The sequence below is a fragment of the Phyllostomus hastatus genome, unplaced genomic scaffold (genome assembly GCF_019186645.2).
Source record: "Phyllostomus hastatus isolate PE091 unplaced genomic scaffold, TTU_PhHast_1.1 phas_contig_196, whole genome shotgun sequence".
Lineage (NCBI taxonomy): Eukaryota > Metazoa > Chordata > Mammalia > Chiroptera > Phyllostomidae > Phyllostomus > Phyllostomus hastatus.
In genome coordinates this window covers 22,845,436-22,857,653 of record NW_025333709.1, presented here as the reverse complement: position 1 = coordinate 22,857,653, position 12,218 = coordinate 22,845,436, and the positions used below count along the sequence as shown (strand labels likewise).

General features: G+C 49.1%; 1 protein-coding gene across 6 annotated transcripts in view; it reads right to left on the bottom strand.

Moving 5' to 3' along the window:
* The window catches only part of TBC1D1 (TBC1 domain family member 1), a 207,024-nt gene that overhangs the window by 61,716 nt on the left and 133,090 nt on the right, over positions 1-12,218 (bottom strand). The gene's annotated exons all lie outside the window — the stretch shown is intronic.

Below are 12,218 nucleotides of genomic sequence, written 5' to 3'. Positions count from 1 at the left end.
GGACAGGGGAAGACGAGCAGATTTCTGGACACAGCACCATCTAGGCAAAGTCATGGCTATGTGGAGAAGCACAGCACATCAGGGAGAGGGCAAGCATGTGGCCCGGGCAGTGCTGCAGCCCCTCGGCTCGCCACCCCACATCCATTCTCGCCTTCATTCTTACAGCTCCAGATACAGACGGAGTGGCAATACGCTCAGCATATGCTCGGCCCAAAATCAGGGTCTCCAGCCTCCCTTACAGCTCCGCGTGGCCAGGGGACAGAGCTCCAGATGATGAGACCGAGTGGAACTCTACTGGAAATCTCTGTAACAGGGTTTGCTGCTCTCTTGGTGTAGAGGGGTCATCCTTTCCTCTTTTGCTTTCTTCTTCGTTCTGATTGGAACCAGAGGGGAAGCTGAAGGTGGAGCAGCCATCTCATGACCACAAGGCAGCCAAGACGATGACACAGAAAAACAGAAGGGGTGTGGTGACATCGTGGAGCCACTGAACCAGCCTGGCTCTGCCGTCGTCCAGGCTGCTTGTTAATATAAGAAAAAATAAGCCCTCTTTGCTACACCCACGTAGTGAGATTTCTGATACTGTCAGTCAGACACACTCTAGATAATGTCAAGTTTGGGACCTGGAGGTGAGCCACCAAAAAACGTGGAATTGGCCAGGCAGAGAAAAGGAGGCGATGAAAAATGAGGAGGAACCTCCAGCAGACGAAGGAGCATCTGGTCACTTTGTTCTGTGCCATTACAACATCTGATCTGACCTTGGCACCCAACGTACACTGGGACACACAGGCATGACTAAGACAGGAGTGTTAGGGTGAATGGAAGAAAACATCTAGAGTGTGGTGTGCCCTGGTTTCTCCCAGGGAGAATGATGACCCAAACTATACCAGCCACTGTTTAAGCAGCAACAGAAAGAAAGGACTCTTTATGAAGTCAGGTACCCACACCTGTGACCACCATGCTAAGTCCGACAATTGGAAGCCCTGCAGGGTCCCCACCTTTCCTGTTAGATGCCTGCCCCCACAGCACGAGACAGGCTGGTGCCAATAGGAAAGAGAAAAACTCCCCCTTGGTAACTGTATGGGGAAGACAGTGCTGAAAAAAAAAATCCATAAACTAAACCCACAGAGGTCAGACTACCACCTCACCACGACCGGAACTGTCCTGGTCTGAAAGTTCTCGAACTCACACACCTGGATAGGGAATAAACCACAATACTTCAACTTTCTGTGGAAGGCCTATTTCATCATCCTCTCAAGTATAAAATGTATAGTTTTAGTTTGGTACTACAAACCATTTTCAGAATGATATCTGATCATAATTGCAGTGTTCCTACTTTGGTAAATAATATTTAAATTCTTAGTACTTATTCTGCAAATGTTCTTACATGAAAGTGATAAAACAATTTACTTGGGAAAAATCTATTTACAAAAAGTCTGCGCAGTTTAATGCATCCCTGGGCTTTCTCTCAGGATTTCAAGAGTCCAGAGCCCACCGGCTGCACTAACAGTGTGATTCTGGGGCTGCCAGCTCAGGTCCCGTATGGGTGCATGGCTCCGCCGCCTCTGGGAGACATACACACTTTCAGTTAAACAAATGAAATGAACAGAAACCATTTAACTAGAAAAATTCTCATTCTGTTTTGAAATCAGGATTACAGTAGGTAATGCTCAAAATGTATGCTCTGTTAGCAAGAGTTAATGTTTAATTCTGGACTATTTCCAACGTAAGAATTGTTCTTTCACTCTAACACAACCTATCACCACACCAACACTAATTTAAGTAAGTAAACCAGTCAAAACTCCTGATAATTCATTCCTAAAGCTGTCGGCAGCACATTACTGAGACTGAGAGACTGGATTTAGAGTCCGGCTGCATCGCAGCTCTCTGAACTACACGCTGTGGGAGCACCTGAGCTCCCCTCTTGACTGCTGGGCCGTAGCACCCACTGCACGGAGTTGATGGGAGGATGGCATCTGACTATAAAAGTGCAAACACTAAATGCTTAATACATAAGGTTAATTACAATGGTTATTTATAATATCCAATTAGCTTTATTGCAGTAAAACAGAACTTCTTGGCTCCTTCATAATCTGCCATAAAATACACTTTGTATTTCTGATCTATTCATTTTACAAACAACCACTCAGAGCTATTTTGGTTGGAGTGTAAATTAGAATGGGCTGCATGTGCCCTTGGCTATCAATAGCTGCAGTCTGAGCAACGGAAGACCCCAAAGTGTGGTCTTCAAAACTGCAGCATCAGTGTCACCTGGGAACTTGCAGAAATGCAAATTCTCAGGCTTCCCCAGGAGAACTCCACCTCGACATTCAGAAACATTAGGGGTGAGGCCCCACAATCGGTGTTTCCCGAGTTCTCCGAGTGAGTGTGGGCATACTTAGTTTGAGAACAGTCGAAAGAAATGCAGCCCTGAGCCAGGGTCGCTAACCTGTGGCCCTGTGGCTGCCCCTGTGGGATGGGGGCAGCTGTGGGTGAAGGCAGGCCGGGTGAAGGCTATCCCTCACCCCTCGCCTTCCCCGGCGCTTCTGAGGGCAACACAGAGTCCCCCATACCCTGTTTCTCCACGGCAGCCAGCAGGGGAGCTTGGTGCAGGGGACCGAACCTCACCCACCCACATCGGTCCAATCATCCTCATGGTCAGAATCACAGGTAACAACTCCAAGTCCCCAGAGAAGAAGGTTCCACACCAACTCACCCTTCAAACCTTCTCTTAATGCATGTACCTGAAGGTTCATAGCAGCACTATTCATAACAGCCAACAGGGAGAAACAACCCAAACGTCCATCAACTGGTAAACGAACAAAATGTATTTGAGGCCTACATATACCACAGAATATTATACGACCATAAAAAGGAACAGAGCACTGATACACGCTACAGGGTCAGCCTTGGGAATGTCCTGCTCAGTGAAAGAAGCCACATACACAGGACCACACTGAGCATGACTCCATTCACAGAAACGTCCAGAACTGGCAAATCTACAGAAACAGAAAGATCAGCGGTTGCCTAGGGTTTGAGCAGGGAGAGTGATGGGCAGTGACAGCTGTGCGCTTCTTTCTGGGGGGACAAAAATGTTTTAAAATTAGATGGTAGTGCTGGTTGCACAACCCTGTAAATATAGGGGGGAAAAAGGAAAATTAAATAGGCAAGTTGTATAGTATATGAATTATATCTCGATAAAGCTGTGTTTTAAACAAAACACATTGTACCTTCCCAGGACTCCCTCTTCAAAGTGAATCTAGCCTCCCTGGCAGCACGGTCCAGGCCACTTATGTGCTGGGAGGGTAGCAGAGAATGACCATGAAGCCAGCTGGGAGGAGGGGGAGGCAAGCAGGCACTCAGGATGCAATATTTAAGGAGGCGCCATTCTCAGGGCCGTGTTAATGCAGGGTCAGGACTTGCTGGGCCCTGAAAGTGACAGTCTCCTTAAATGTTGTACCCAGGATGCCTGCTTGCCCCACCCTAGTCCTGCCCTGACTTTGAGATTGCTTCAAGTTCAGATATGTCTACAGATTTTATCCCGTGAGAATATTTTCAAACTACCTACGTCAGTGGCTCCCTAGTGCCTACAGATGAAAGTTCAAAGATGACAAATCAAGATTCTGACTTTGAACTTTCACCCGGCCATGCACGGGCACACGCCCTGGGGCTAGCCTAGTCCCAAGAGGCATTCCCTGCCAGCTAGCTTGCTGGGAGCAGGGATTTACACCCCTTCTGACTCCCGGGCCCCCAGGGCCCAGCCCTCAGCCCTCAGTGCCTCCCACCAGGGACCAGAGGGTGAGATGATGTCTCTGGGTCACGGACAGCCCTTGTCTGCAGCCTTTGCACCGAGTGTAAGGACTGACTATAAACACCAATCGTTAACTAGGAAGAGCTCAATCAATTGCTCACGCTAAATTACAATTGCTATCAGGCCCAAAAATAGCAAGCTGAAATGAAGTCTTGCCATTTGCTGTGGTTCCCCCCCAAAGTCTGCAATGGTGTGTCAAGAAGCACAATAAAGGGGAAAAAAGCCAGTAGCTTCAAACGACAGAAATCCATGAAGAATCAGATTCCTGGCCTGAGATCTTTTATCTTGACCCTGGTCTTTATTCACCACAGAAAAGCCAAGTTAGATGGAAAATAAATTAAGAACCATCTTAAAACACCATGTGTTTTTGGAAATAGGAAACCATTTTTTTTCCTCCCTTATTTTGCCTGCCTGCTAGAACACTGTAGAAAAATAAAGAAAAACATGATTTAGTAGGTAGTTCTTCATTCAATTAAGTTGCAAATGAGCGAGGAAGAGATATACTCTAACAAAAACAAGACCACAGACAAAACCACAGGAGAAAAAAAGAAGCAAGCACACTTTTCTGGGATTTTAAAGAAAGGGCGATTGAGACACAGGGAGCAACACTGCCACCAAGTGGTGACAGTGCCCTAAGTCGCCCTCCAATGTCTGAACTAGTGGTCTCCATCAGGAGGACAATCAGAATCATTCAGGGGAATTTAAAAAGAAAAAAAAAAACCCTCATGCTCAGGCCTCATGGTGAAGCAGAGAACCAGAGAGGCAGGTGTCACCACACTTTAAAGATCTCCCCAGCCGACTGGGGTGCACAGTGCCAGTCGAGGACCAGGGATCGAAACAAAAGGTGTCACCACCATGCTCGATTTCCCAGCAGTTTTACTTGTAGTTATCCTGCTCATACCATCCATTAAGATTTCCCAACAGCGTATGAACTCTTGAAAATCTGACGATGCACAATATTAATAAATCGTCGTCGAACAACAGTGTCTACATTTTCACAATGTAAGTGAGTCATTACAAAGATTCAGGCAACATTCCTTAGTTTTGCCATTGCTATTTCCCTCTAATCTCTCATCCGATAGACTTGACCTTATCATCAAGTAGGCAGACTGACACAGCCATACTCACAACAACCCTTTTAGTTTCAATGGACTATTTGCTTATACAATGGGTTTCAAATCAGTAAGTCTTACCTACACTAGATGGGTTTTCCTTTTTTTCAAACAAGACAGATAGTCCCTGAACCCTTCCAGTGTTGCTGAAATCCTTAATTGCATGATGTGATCTAAAATGCTTAGATGAAAGGTGCTGGGCTAGGACTGATACTGCTCCTTGGCACACAGAGGTCAACAGAGGGGTCCTCCCCCTCCCATAGTCAATAGTCACCTAAAAAATGATTTCTCACTAGGAGAAAAACGATGGAGTATTTCTATTACCAAATATCCAGTCCAAAGTTCACTTTCAGCATTTTTTTTGCAGGCCTGACAATCAAGTCAGAGCCCGCAGCTACAAAAACAAACCCCGCACACTCTGAGCCCTCGCCGCCACCCAAGGGACAAAGCACACCTGGAAGATGAAAAGGCAGGAGAGAGGCAGACTGATACTGTGCCTGGTTTCATTTGGCATGTTATCAAATTTTTCTGTATCCCTGTCACCATATTTTTTTTTTCGCTGTGTTTTCCCAATCAGACTAACTCTGCTTCTCTAGGCAGCACAAATCTTCTCAAAAAAATAAAAATGTCACTGATGACCTAGATTTATTTGAAGTCTGTGGCCCTGGGAGACTCCCTGGGTCACCAAGAGTGAGGAGAGCAGCGGAGAGGGGCACAGAATGAGCCCGACTCCCGCACCAGAAGGGCTGGGCTGGACGTGCCGCAGCCGCTCGTCCTGAGCCCTGGCTGCGCATGGGCTTAGTTAAGACCAGCATCAGGGGCGAGCCTGTGAGGGATGGAGACCCTCTGATCCACCCAGACCCACTGCCATAGCATCTGCCTTTTCTTGACATTGCTGGAGGACTCCGAGCACACGCGAGTCTGCGAAGTGCTGCTCTGGACCACACTGTGGAGAAAGCCACTTCATCTACAGCCGCGTTCACGCCTGCACCTGAGGGGTGGGAGTGTGTCGGCTGTCTTTACACTCAGGGCAGGCCTGTGGTGGCTCTGCAGCAGCAGGGAGGCTCTGAAAACAAGAAGCCACCGACATCACTGTCCTCGACTCAGAGGAACGATTCCGTCTGCCCTCGGCCACGCTCTACAAAAGCAGGCTGAAACACACCCAACCTTCAGCAGCTTTGCCCTGCAAGAGATTTAACGGAACCCCCACAATACCACCCTCTATTGATTTTACATTTCCTGAAGTACAAGTCTTTCACCTGCTCAGCAACTCACAAAACTTCGCCCAAGGAACCCGCTATGCAGAGAAGAAAGAACACATGTCCCTGAGGCTTGGGGGGGGCGACAGCCGGAAGTGACCACTGCAAACGAAGTATCACCTAAGCCTTTGCTTTTGATGTAAAGGACCATGCAGCTTTTAGCATTCTACATTATGACCAGCCTCTGTTCATTTTATGACAAAGACGTTTGTCCCGCCAAGCCCTCAAGTACACACGGGTGGTTCCCTCGTGTGTTGTATACTTTCTGCCCTCCATGCAGTGGCGCTGTGCACCGGCCCCACCGGCTGAGCAGCAGAGACCTCCCCCTCTGAGGGTCAGAATGAAAGCCATCCCCCCCCAGAATGTGCTAACTTCAAGTGGAAATTCCTACAAAAGACCAACTGGACTCTGTTGAATTAAGAGAAAGAAAACTGTTTGGCATTTGGGAATGTTTGCGCTGCTTCTAGAAACTGGTCCAGCAGGACCGTCTGTTCAGTGTGGTCCATATATAAGTAAATTTCTAAACTGCCTACCTACGTGAGAAACATCTTTAAAATGTAAAATTCAGACTCTGTGGTTTAAATATTTCACAGGGATGTTGTATATGGAGAGTGACCTACCTCTGAGTACATGACAGACTGACTTTCAGACAGCATTTGCCAGTCTAATCCCTCTGCCTCCACCCACAGTGTCCGGCTTCACATCTTCTGCTTCCTCCACCGTCTTTACTGGGAGCCCCACTCCCCACTCACCAGCATCCTCCTGTCCAGGTTCCAGTCCATCTGTTTCTCCTTCACTTGTACCCTCATCACCACGTCAGCACCACGGTTTGTAAATTACTGGTGGTGTCTTTTGTTAGTATTTTCCAAGCGGGACGAAATGGATGGGACAATACAAATATCTCACCTCACGCTTTAGTAACGGTTAAAGGTTTCCTGTCTGTCTAACTGAAGTTCGCACTACTGGAATATAAACGTAAAGCAGTCCCAAAAAGTCATCCTGAAGATCCGAAACACTTTGAAAGCACTGGTAAGTGTTTCTTACAAAAAAAACTCTTATGTCCTTCCTGTCCAAGCCAGAGCTCAGGAGGACCAAGGCGACCGGCGGCAGACACCGGGGCTGCGCCCTGGTCCGGCCACTGGGGAAACAGACCTAGTGTGGGCCCGAGTGGCCCCCAGCCACCGTAGAAGACGCTGCCATCTCCGCACCTCAAACACGGTGGGGCAGAAAGGGACAACGGATGAAGACGCCCAATTTGAGAGAAGAAAATTCACGGATATCAGGAAATCAGCGGCCCTCCCCGGCACACTCCAGTCCCAGTGCTGACAGGGAGGGAGGGCGGGGAACCGACTGAAGGCAACACACTGAAATGCTCAGAAGTGTGTTGGTGCCGGGCCACCAGGGAGACCGTGGACAGACTGAGACTGCACGCCTGACACAGATGCCCACGTGGGACCTACTACGGGAGGAGCAGGACACATGCACTGGCAGGGCCACCCCAGGCAGTCACGCTGTCATCTCTGGCTGCAGCCCTGGCCTGAGCATGAGCTTTGGGGAAAGTGACTTAAGCCACTCCATGACTCAGTCCCTCATCTGTAAAACAGGTGCAATAAAAATGCTGACCCTCATAAAGTTGACTGGGAATGAAAGGAAATAATGCATGCAAAGCACGTGCCATAAATAAGGTCCTAATAATTGATTATTATACCAATTTGGTCTTAAATGGTTTTATTCTCTCTCCCTCTCCCTCTCTCATACATAGAGCACCCACAATATAATAGAAAAAAATTTAGACAGCATTTCTTAATTTCAACAAGGGAGCAGAAAGGACAAATGTATAGAGAAACAGGAGAAAGAGGAAGGAGTTAAGAAGAATCTCAGCAATTTACTCGCCCTCCTTGAAAAGTCATAAAGCCTGTGGAGACAGGAGGAGCCTGATGATGAAGATAATGAGTAAGTAAACGCTGTGGAGGGAAGGGCTGGGGGGGAGCTCAGGGGAAGGAGGTTAGGAATGTCTGGTGACGGGAGGGGAGGTGCGATGAGACAGAGTGGCCAGACAGGCTTTTTGAAAAGGTGATTTTAAGCAATGACCTGAAGCAAGTGAGGCAGTCAGTCACGGGAACACGGGAAGAAGAGCCTTGCAGGCAGAAGGGACAGCTTGTGCAAAAGCCTCAAGCAGCGGCACATGTGGGGAGGGCCAGGGGCCCTGGTGGGAGTCTGTCGGAGAGCAAACGTGGCCGGTGCACTGTGACAGCCATCCCGCACTGCCTGGGTGCTCTCAGGACACCTCCCTGCCGGCAGCTGGGAAGTCTGGGGCCTGAGGCTCAGTGAGGATTTCGGACTAGGACCGGTGGCACGGCCCTGTCCCACTCAGCCCTTCCATCAATCACCTAAAGACACAGAGGACGTGGCTTGTCAGCTTCACACAGCTCTCCACAACACACGGGCCACGAGAATCAAGCCTCACAATCACTTCAACTGCTGAGACTGATGCTGTAACAATTCACAAGCACAAACTGTCCGGAAAAAAAGCTTTTTAAAAACCTTTTCCCAAGTGCAACTAGAAATCAGTCTAATTTTTAAGTAAGAGTTCATGGCCAAGCAACAACACACCGTAAGAGTCAAGAATGGGAGATGGTGACCTAGAGCAGAGACGGATTCTGAAGGTGGCCCTGTATTCAGAGAACAGTGGCCGCTCGGTGGGAGAAGGGCCCCCACCCCCCACAAGGGCTGGAGGCCGTGGGAGCGCTGTGCTGGGCGCAGGTTCCCAACATAGGGACAGAGTGCGCTCAGATGCCGGGGCCCAACAGGAAAACTGTGTGAGGGCTAAGGGATGGTGGCAGTTAGCCCGGAGAGGAGCATCAAAGCAAGCAGTGGTGTCCAGGACCCTCTGCCACTGGAAGAACAGGGAGTGGGAGAAAGTGTCTTCTGTGCGGCTCCAGAGACCAGAGTGGAACTACAGACAGGGGAGACAGGGAGCAGGATGTGGCTCAACCTGAGAAAGTTGGAAAACTTAGAATGGTTCTCAAATGGGATGGGCTGTTTTACAGTCATCCATGGCCTTCGTACATTTCCAGCCACAGTGTTTTCAATGCATTATCATTGCACATTATACATTTAATTACGTTAAATGTACAATCACACTTCAATCTCCACGACGACTCCCTGTGCAGTACAGCTACAGCGGTACTGGGGCACTGTTTGTGAACATCGAAACTCCTCTCTGGCTGTTACTGCTGTTCTGCTGTTTCAGCCACAAATCACAGTTCAGTTCCCCCTCCTGGGCTTCCCTCAGGTCCCTCCTCTCCACACCCTCCCCACCTCTGCCCACAACCCTCCCCCAACCCCCGCAACAGGGCGTTACCAAAGACCTGGGAGGAAGAGCCCGCTGCAGCAGGTGGGCCTCTCCACTGTGGCAAGGGAAGAGGGAGGCACGGCCATCCTGCCCACAGTGGCGGTGAGAGAGATCTAGCCCCTCAGCACAGTAGCTCCACTGAAGGGCTCCACCAGGCAGGAAGGTGCAGGCAGTGTGGTGGCTCCACGGCGCCCCCAAGTGGAGAGGTGGAGGTAAGTGCAGCATAGGGCTGGGAGCACCAGCCAGACAGCCACACAGTGGGAAGTGACTTTATACTAAAACATTCTCTTCACTGACTCTTTCTAATTCTTACCAATTCTGAAAGCTTTTCTTTAAAAAAAAAAGTCAGTAAAAATGGCATGTTCTCTTATCTCAATCAGTATGGCAAGAGATATAATCAGTCCTGGGTCACAGGTAAGAAATGTAGACAGCTCCCCGCAGTGCCAGGCTCCTGATGTGCAAAGCTGGGACTGGAACGCAGTCACTCTGCTCTGGGTTTCAGAGGAGGACCCAGAGTGAGCTCTACACCACCTTCATGAGTGACCGAGGGGCCCAGTCAGGTGGAAGCGGTGTCCACTTTTGAGTACTCCTTTGAGTACCAGTGCCATCAAGGGACGGGCAACACCAAGCACTCGGATCTCAGTCTGGGACACCAACCCATCGTCCCATCTCATTCGCTCCCAGCTTCTGCCCAACTAGGTCAGTCAGCTCAGCATGCACCAAACACCCCTATCAACAGTGAATATCATGAGTAAGAATGGAATGTGGAGTTAAATACCCATCTCTTACACTATTCCCAAGCTACACCAATGAAAAAGAAAAGCTTCCAAAAGGGAATGCAGACACAAATCATGGCTCCCTTCCTCTTCCCTTTTCTGATGCTCCTACCCACTGCGGTGACAGAAGGACACACTCTCCCACACAGCCCACAGCACATTCTGCTCGCCTGTTTTAACACAGGTTCCGCCAAGATGCAAACATTTGCCAGTACCAGCTTTCTGACCCAGGCCCTCAGACGCCCACTGGGAGATGCCAGTGCCAGACCAGAAACTCGCCACCCTTCCTAAAACTCAGAAAAAGGTGCTGGGGTGCAGCCTGCAGAAGCCACCAGCCATCTTGTTAGAGGCCAGTGTTACCTGCAAGGAGACACCCCCTGACGCACAGTTCACCCTAGGATTTTCTACGGTCTCCACCCTAGCAGGCTTGGCTTATAAGTCCACAAAGGAGGGAACTGGGTCACACAATCTGGGCCACTGTTTTCTCCAACACAATAATGAATGAAACCTTTAAAACTAAATTTTCTAAGTTTATACAAATTGAGATAACTCAATTTTCAGCGCGCCTCTCTGTGGGTCCTGCTGGGGAACAGCGCCACAGAAAGCCTAACGCCAGGCTCCGGCCTCAGCGAAGGTGACCTAACAACGTCATCACTGTACAGCTGACGTGCCTTCAGGTTTCCAAAGTGCTTCCACCTGTATAATTCAATGTAATGCCATGAGCTAGGAAAAGCCAACATTACAATAACTGTTTTACAACGAAAAGAACTAGTCTACAGCCACACCACCCTGAACATGCCCTATCTCATCTCATCTCGGAAGCTGAGCAGGGTTGGGCCGGGCCTGGTTACCACCTGGACGGGAGACAGTTAAAAGAACTACGTGTGAGTGGAGTTATATGATTTATGTCACAAAACTGGCTGAGCCCAAACCAGGCTCTTGTTCAATTTGGGAAAGGATGCATTTTTTAAAAATTAAACATCAATGAGGACTCTGGGGGAGGGAGGGAAAGAAAAGGGAAAAGAGAGGAAACCAAACAGGGGGTTGAGAGGTGAGGAGAGCAAGGGGGAGGGGGAGTCAGGGAAGGGGTTCTCCCCCGAGGCAGGTGCCGGAGCCTGGCCGGAAAACTCCCGGATTAGCCTGTGCTGCATCCTAAGGGACACGCAGAAGTGTGTCAAGGGACCATGCACTCTACCAAACACCTGAGGAACTCAAGTGATCTCTGGAGGTCTACTTTTCTGCTTCACTTTCTTAAGGAAAAAATGTTTCTGGATGATAGAACATTAAAGAAAGTAAACCCTGTTGAAAGTTTATGATATCACTATGCAGAAAAAACACTAATTTCAGTCAAAAGAACCACATTTAAATTCATTTTCTACAATACGGCTCAACATAAGGCAGATTTCGGCATATTCTCCATTTCCTTAGGGGCGCGAGAAGGATGAAGGGACACAGGTCAGTCCTCCCACGACCCCAGGCTGAGTGGCAGCAACGGCCCCCACCCAGCGCTGCAGGTGTGGCTGGAGTAGTGGGACTGACAGGAAAACCTACACCTCGGTCCCAGACGGGGAATACAGACAAGCTTGGGGACACAGTGAGACGGGAAGGAGGGTAGGGGGATGTCAGGCCCAGCCTCTCAACATTCCTGTGGGCAGGGTGGAGAGCGGTCATGGGAGCTTGGCAGAGATGTCGTTTGTAACACAAGGTGCTACTGGCTGCTGCGTCCTGTCACAGGGACTGGGGGTCCTCTGAAAACAGTGATTGGCATGGCCATTTGAGCTCCTTAGCCAGGAAGCTTTAAAATCAGGGGACTGAGACTTGAAATCCCATTTTACCTCTTCTTCCACCAACGTTCCTTTGTTACAGGTCAAACTCATGCCAGAATCTAGCAGTTTATTTTTGGAGTGG